Source organism: Schistocerca nitens, chromosome 12 (genome assembly GCF_023898315.1).
Source record: "Schistocerca nitens isolate TAMUIC-IGC-003100 chromosome 12, iqSchNite1.1, whole genome shotgun sequence".
Taxonomy (NCBI): domain Eukaryota; kingdom Metazoa; phylum Arthropoda; class Insecta; order Orthoptera; family Acrididae; genus Schistocerca; species Schistocerca nitens.
The window spans coordinates 885,060-893,304 of record NC_064625.1 but is presented as its reverse complement, the minus strand read 5'-3'; the positions used below and the strand labels follow the sequence as shown (position 1 = coordinate 893,304).

The window sequence follows — 8,245 nt, the reverse complement described above, 5'->3', positions numbered from 1 at the left end:
TGTTTCACTGTGACAATGCGCCAGCTCAGCACATTTATCCAGAGCTGTCACAGTGTAACTTCATGATGCTCTATTTCATTTCATTTCTCAATGTGAAGAAATGGCTTGCAGATAAAAAGTTCTACTGAAATGAAGAGACCTGTGTTGAGATGGAAGTGTATTTTAGAGATCTTGGTGGTCCTTCCCTTTTCTGTGGATTAAAAAAGGAGGAGAAGCAGAGACCCCCTATGAGGACTGCGCTGAGAATAAAGAAGTTGTTAATTGACAGTCAAGTAATACAACCACAGGTTAAACACAATTTGCTTTTCGTAGTCAGATTGGAGTGTAGTAACTTATACTCTTTATATTGGTGACAAGAAGTTAGTTTTGTCCAGTTCATCAGCAGTCACCAGCTATTTTTAATGCCTAACGTATTGCCACCAGGGCAAATTACTACACTCTGAGCTGATTAACTATATCTGATGATGTTCTGCAATACTGTAAATTTTCACCTAATTTGTCACACTCACTGCTTCCAAGTGAAACCACTTATAATGTCAAATTGTATGTGATCTGTGGCTGTTTTACCTGAAGTTTGGTTACAGTGGTCACTGCATTCCTGGCAGGCCGTGCCTTCCTTTTAAAAAAATGATGTGCCATCTCCATCCTAAACATGGGTACTTAGTGAAGTTCCTTTCCATAGAGACAGGCTACATTAAATGAAGAAATGTTACATCAATTAAAAATAATGATAGACATTTTGCTTGTATTTGCACTGATGACTTCAGACACGAATCACGCTGTTCAAAGCCAGTGTGAGGGTTTTGAAACCTGGGCACTCTCCTCTTACATTCCCAACCACAGGTAGGCCTGTTGCCCAGCTTCTCCACGTAATATAAACAGGAGGAAATGGGAAACAGCAAGCACAACAGTCGCTGACAAAACAATGGGACTAATCAGAGTACGTGGCATGTGTTTGCTATTACAGTAATTCTCTTTTATGGGTGAACACTGGAACATAAGTACATTAAAAATGCTATATAAAAATAATACAATTTCCTTTCATTATTTAAAGTAAACAGCTTCCTGCTGACACCCAATCTGTGAAGAACCGACAACTGTTTACAGAAACAAATTATGACAAGTGTCTTATATATATATAAAGACATGTATACATACATACATACGTTTATATTTGTGCCCTAAGCTCATTTATCTTACACGTAAATATATTCAGAGACAGAAAAGAATATTGCAACACGATCAATATTTTCCTACCACTAGCAAAGGCGTCGCGTGTCTATAAAAAACCCATCTTAAATTATTTCTATATTACGATGTACTCTAGGCCTGAAGTGGAGGGGTTTTATCCTTGCAGTTAAGGAGGAAACTGTTGTCCTTACTTTAAGGAAGAAAGGTAACCTCGGTGTGAGCAATGCAGAGATGAGTCTGTGCAACAGAGCACAGGCTCATTTGTAATGGTGATACTTCATTTGTAAAACATAACTTTCAATTCCAAATTATAGTTATGGACCTTCTCTGGAGTTACATTTGCAATACAAACTATAGCACAAGGGAGATCACACAGCTCTTTATACTCTGGAGGCAGTGAGGAGCTACTTCTTTAATCTGTCGTCTACATGATAATACGAAACTTCACCAGTTACTTTTGAAGTGTTCCCCGTTCTTTTACGATAGCTCATACGGTGCCTACATATGTAAAACACACAACTCGTTAACCTGTACTTACAGAAATATGGCAGCAGTTTTCTTCTTGTTTTATGCCAAGAAAATGACTCTCTCATTTTGTTACGAGATTTGCAACTAATCTGAAGAATCATTACCAGTGGCAGTGATGAGAAATAATTATGCAAAGGGTGGTAATTATAGTGTGTATAAACTGCAGTATGGCATAGCAGAATTTACCTAAAGGATTACTGTCCTCCAAAGAATTTAACATTCTGCACAGTAACCGATAAGAAGAGTTATTTGTGGCCAACATGTAACTAAGACCATTGTTGTTAGTGCCTTGAAAGAATATATGATATGTCCACTGATATTCCAGACAGTGTCAACGTCCGAAATGAACTGAACGTAGGTGCGTACCTGGCTCATACTGTACCTAACTGAAGGAACTTCAGCTCACCAACTGCTCAGTGGTAAAGACTCGCCATACGTAATGTACAGAAAAAACAGTCTTTGACATTTGTTTCGAACAGCTGCTTTGCCACAACATTAACTATTACTGTTTTTTTCCCATTTAACAAGTTCCGTAATAAGTATTGATAATGTTTTACATGCCGAAAATACATTGCAAACAACAAAAACTGCCCTAAACAATTTGTACTAGATTAATCTGAATATTTTATTGTATAACAAGCCATCTGCAAAAAATTGCTTTCAAATTTTCTGGCAAATGTTAATGGAAATTTATCCTCCATGCTGATAACTCTCCTATTGACCATTAGCTCCCATTACTTTATATAAGAAGTGAACTGATAACGAAATATAGTTGTAAACTGTACAAAGAATAATCAGTTCTGTAACAAAAGCCAGAAATGCACAGTGAGTTTACAGAATTGTTTTTAATGAAGAATTTTTTGGTGCAGGATCACGGTGTACTTAGTATAGGTAAATTTTGTGTGCAGGATCAACTAATTATGCACGTGAGCTCGGTCAGGTGGTAAGTCACAAGTCTGCAACCCCGACTGCGTGCCCGCCTGCTCGGTCCCCGGAGAACACGCCCCGCATGTCCCACTCTCTGCCGGTGCCCACTGCCTTGCTGGCACCGAATTGTCTGAGCTGGCTGCCACGTTTCCTCCAGCGGTCCTGCAAGACAGGACAGGATCACATTAAGAAATACAACTTGACAGAGATTGCAGGTTTCATTAGGTCTCTAAAGAGTAGTAATTCTGTTATGACGGTGCTGAAACTTGTGCTGACTAGATAGGATTACCTTCGAGCTATCTTCGTAATCGGTCAATGGCTCAGGGCACATTTTGTGACAGTCTTAGATATGCTATAGTAACACCCATCAACAAAACTGGAGATATGCAAACTACCCCTAATTACAGAGCTATGTCACTCATCACTGTCTTTTTCAAAAGTGTGTGAAAAAGTGTCTTTTAATGGAATACTAACTCACTTAACTTGGCAGGATTTAGTAACCACCTCTCAGTTTGTCTTTTGCAAAGGGTTCTCCACACGGAAAGCAATAAAATATCTCATAAATAAAGTGCTAGCAGAGATAAACAAGAAAAAATATTCTGGGACTTCAGAATAGCTTTTGCTTCCATGTACCACAAAATTGTACTCGCCAAACTGAAGTGTTATGTTGTTAATGGCATCACTCTTGCACGGATGGAATCTGGCTTTCCAAACAGGGAGCAGAAAGTCTCATTAACGGATTGTATCCATCTGATATATCAATTCAATTGGGGTACTCCCAGGTGAACAGCTAAGTTGTCGATCCCAGGGATGGAAACCACAACTCCTCTGTACCTGCAGTACTCGGGAAAACAGCCTCAGAAGCGAGTGAACATCACTAAGATTGGTAGTGGGTTCCCTCCTGTTTCTAACCTACATAAATGATCTTACAGTAGAAGGTAGTTCAGAAAACAGGCATACTTTTGTAATTTTCAAGTGTGCAATGTACATTGAGATGAGGATGAAGATAGTTTTTACCTGTTGTTATCATTGTGATGTTGTCAGCATACAGCACATTCTCACATGGTATGTGACTTGATAAATTATTTATATACACAAGGAAGGGAAAGGGTCCATAAAAATAAAATGTGGAATACCACAGGGGTCAGTTCTTGGACCCTTCCTCTTGATGGTGTATGTAAATAATTTCTCACTACACATACCATGTGAAAATGTGCTTATGGCGATATCAAGCTGATGAGAACAGGTGAAAACTTACAAGGTGTCCAAAATTACCATAGAGAAATAATCGAGTTGACTTGGTGTCTGACCAACCAGCTGTCTATTAACAAAACAAAAACAGGAGGACTTTTTTCCCTGTCTCAGACCACTGAAATGTGAAATTATTTGGACTTGTGAGTGATAAGACTTTCATTGGATGGACACACACATTATTTAAGCAGCAAACTAGGAAGAGTATTATTTTTGTTACATAAATTATGACAAATTGTCAGTAAGAATCTCCTACTTTACTCTTATTATCTGTTCTTCCACTTACACCTGCAATATGGAATACTGCTGTGGTTAATTGCACCAGTCAGCTTACATCTTTTACTGGCAGAAGAAAGCCGTTAGATGTAGTCTAGGTCTGGCTCCAATGAGGACTTGCAGAATTGTACTCGTCAAACATATGCTAACGAATACTTATAGGAACTTGGACTAAGAAAGAATGTTCATTAAATGAATTCTCAATTGCAAATAAGGGGAACCATTAGCTGTAGAATGGGCTAATGACAATGAAAATTTGTGCCGGAGTGGGACTCGAACCCGGATTTCCAGCATATCGCAAGCGGTCACCTTAACGTTTGGCTATCCGTGCGTGACTCACGGCCAGACCCAAACCTTCACATGCCGTCAATCGTGCAGTTGCAGTCTGTACTCCTACATCGATCGTGTATATTCCTGTACAGGTCAGACGTTGTACTTGGAAGTTACTTGCCCGGTATTGGCACATAAATATGATGTTGCTGTGCCTATATTTTTCTGATTACGATGCCAAGTTAATTCGGACATGCAGGCTCTACGTCGATTACAGCTGGTATGAAATACATTCAATGAATTCGAAATTGCGAATAAGAACAATGATCGGCTGTGCAGTGGAATGAAGACAATGATAAGTGGGAAATCCAGGTCCGGCACAAATTTTGATTGTTACTAGTCCATTCTACAGCTATTGGTTGTCCTTATTCACAACTGCAAAGTCATTTAATGTATTTGACACCGGCTGTAGTCGCCGCAGTGAACGTTCCTTTGGACACAGGCACTGCAATATCGTATAATGTTCACCTCTAGGGGAGAGTAGGGTCAGACGGGATAGTTAATATATTTGGGGCCATAAAATCAACAATCATGGTCAGAAGATTTTGAAAAAATTATGGTGTAATTGTACATTATTATAGCTGAGAATGAAGTACAAACAAATTTGTTTTGACTTTTCAATTACAATATAAAACTGTCTTTGTAATACAATGACAAGTTTCCATCTTGCCCCATCTACTGGGGCAAGATGGGGTTACTAGTGGGGCATGATGGGGTCAGTCTTTCCACAGTGCACAAAACATGAACTGCTTCATCTTCTTCTCCTGCACAGGAACAATGAGCCCATCTTCTGCATATAAAACACTGAATCCACACTTCAGTAGACTGTGAGTACAAGTATCCACAGTAAAGACACTCAGAGTCAGAAGATTCTGATGAAGAGGAACTTATCTGCTTACATTTTAAGTTGGTTTTGTTAATTTCTTTGCCTTTCTTTTGTATTTTCTTCTTATTACTCGACTTCTTTAGCAATACTTGGTTAGTGATGGTTGTATTTTTCTTAGTTTGAGGAAATCTCTTTGTTAAGTTTTTCCTAGTTTGTCCCATTTGCTTCATTTCTTTTTCTCTTTTTAAATTTATTTCTGCTTGTAAATCATTTTTGTAGGGTGATTCAGTCAAAACTGCTGGTTTACCATGCTTTCGGCTCTTCTTTTTTGAATTGAGGCCACTGCAAGAGGGAACCAGTGTTGGACATTTTGGAATCGTTACAGCCTTTCCAGCAGTTGTAGTAACATTAATTTGACTTTAAACAGGCTGAATATTTTCAATTGGAGCAGCAACTTCATGTATTTCATATGCAGCATCAGCCTGGAGAATGTCGGAGGGAACAGCTGGAGTTGACATACCCGTTTTAGCAGCAGACTGATGTGGGCTGGAGACACCAGAAGGTTGAGGTAGACCTAAATAGGCGGAAGCAGCAGGCTGAGGTGAGTTGAAAGCAGCAGAAAGCTGGTTGGTGTTTGTAGCCCCGTGGGTTGAGAGTTCATTATCTGTGACATCTGACCTAGGCCTATCTGTAGTCTCAGATGGGGCATAATCATGACCACTAAAAAACCCCTGGTTGGAAGGCCAAATTCCAGTTTTTTGAAATCCATTAATTCCTGTGGACGTAGTTGCTGCCTTTACAAAAGCCCTTCCATATAGTTTAGATATTTGGAACAAAGAGACAACACATCCTGGATTTGACCTGAGCCAGCACGAAACTTCCTGGTCATAAAAAACACTCAAAGGCTTCACGAAGCTTACATCGGGAGGCTGTAAGCGATGAGCACAATGTGGTGGGAAGCACGACAACGCTACGCCATTTTCCCTTGCAAAGTCAATAACAGCCATGTTTTTGGTGTGAGTAAAATGTCCATCGAGAATCAGGAGAACTGGCCTCTCCTTAGTAGCTCGGCTCCAGTCAAGAAATTTCTTAAACCATTGAAAAAAAATATCGGATTGCATCCAACCACTTGGGTGATATGCTGCCCAGGCTCCAGGAGGGCAGTCTTCATTAACTGATCGTTAGCTCGAACCCTTGAAAAAATAAAGAAGCATATATGAACCAGCTGCATTGCAACATACTTCTATTGTTACAGTGTTGCCTCTTTCAGCAGAAGATAACACACCAACTTAGTTTCTAGCTTTTAGAGACAGAATTTTTGACCTATGCATTGGTACTACAGTTACTCCAGTCTCATCACAATTATAGATTCTGTCAGGGGTAAATTGATGTGTATCAATAAATCGAATTAACAAACCAAAAAATTTAGTTACATTCGGTTTGTTGGATACTGCAGCTCGTGCTGCACTTGTGTGCTCTGGTTTTCTGAGGATTATCTGAGGATGCCTGCGTTTGAGACCAATGAACCAATCTTTGCCCCTGAATAGGTCACGCAGGAAGCGGCTACAAGGGTAGCGGAGTACGTGTGGAGTGCACATGTGGGTTTTTTAGGTTAAAGAATTCCCTCCCTAGGCCCGACGAGACGCCTCCCGAGACGCGGCAAGGTAGGAGTAGGCAAAATGCAACAGGGAATAACAGTATTAATGTGCTAATAGTAAACTGCAGGAGCGTCTATAGAAAGGTCCCAGAACTGCTCTCATTAATAAACGGTCACAATGCCCATATAGTACTAGGGACAGAAAGTTGGCTGAAACCAGACGTAAACAGAAATGAAATCCTAAACTCAGATTGGAATGTATACTGCAGAGACAGGCTGGACAGTGAAGGGGGAGGCGTGTTTATAGCAATAAGAAGTGCAATAGTATCGAAGAAAATTGACGGAGATCCTAAATGTGAAATAATTTGGGTGAAGGTCACGGTTAAAGCAGGCTCAGACATGGTAATTGGATGTCTCTATAGTCCCCCTGGCTCAGCAGCTGTTGTGGCTGAGCACCTGAAGGATAATTTGGAAAATATTTCGAGTAGATTTCCCCACCATGTGGGTGGAGATTTTAATTTGCCGTATATAGACTGGGAGACTCAAACGTTCATAACGGGTGGCAGGGACAAAGAATCCAGTGAAAATTTTTTAAGTGCTTTATCTGAAAACTACCTTGAGCAGTTAAACATAGAACCGACTCGTGGCGATAACATATTAGACCTTCTGGTGACAAACAGACCTGAACTATTTGAAACAGTTAACGCAGAACAGGGAATCAGCGATCGTAAAGCGGTTACTGCATCGATGATTTCAGGAGTAAATAGAAATATTAAAAAAGGTAGGAAGATTTTTCCGTTTAGCAAAAGTGACAAAAAGCAAATTACAGAGTACCTGACGGCTCAACACAAAATTTTGTCTCAAGTACAGATAGTGTCGAGAATCAGTGGACAAAGTTCAAAACCATCGTACAATACGCGTTAGATGAGTATGTGCCAAGCAAGATCGTAAGAGATGGAAAAGAGCCACCGTGGTACAACAACCGAGTTAGAAAACTGCTGCGGAAGCAAAGGGAACTTCACAGCAAACACAAACATAGCCAAAGCCTTGCAGACAAACAAAAATTACGCGAAGCGAAATGTAGTGTGAGGAGGGCTATGCGAGAGGCGTTCAATGAATTCGAAAGTAAAGTTCTATGTACTGACTTGGCAGAAAATCCTAAGAAATTTTTGTCTTATGTCAAAGCGATAGGTGGATCAAATCAAAATGTCCAGACACTCTGTGACCAAAATGGTACTGAAACAGAGTATGACAGACTAAAGGCCGAAACACTAAATGTGTTTTTCCAAAGCTGTTTCACAGAGGAAGACTGCACTGTA

The 8,245-nt window shown here is 40.0% G+C and overlaps 1 protein-coding gene across 1 annotated transcript in view; it reads right to left on the bottom strand.

Moving 5' to 3' along the window:
• Positions 1 to 2,545: 2,545 nt before the first annotated feature.
• Positions 2,546 to 8,245, bottom strand: part of LOC126215300 (acetylcholine receptor subunit alpha-like) — a 586,475-nt gene continuing 580,775 nt past the window's right edge. The window contains exon 14 of the mRNA XM_049941983.1: positions 2,546 to 2,808. The gene's annotated coding sequence lies outside the window, so the exon portion shown is untranslated. The remainder of the gene's footprint in view (positions 2,809 to 8,245) is intronic.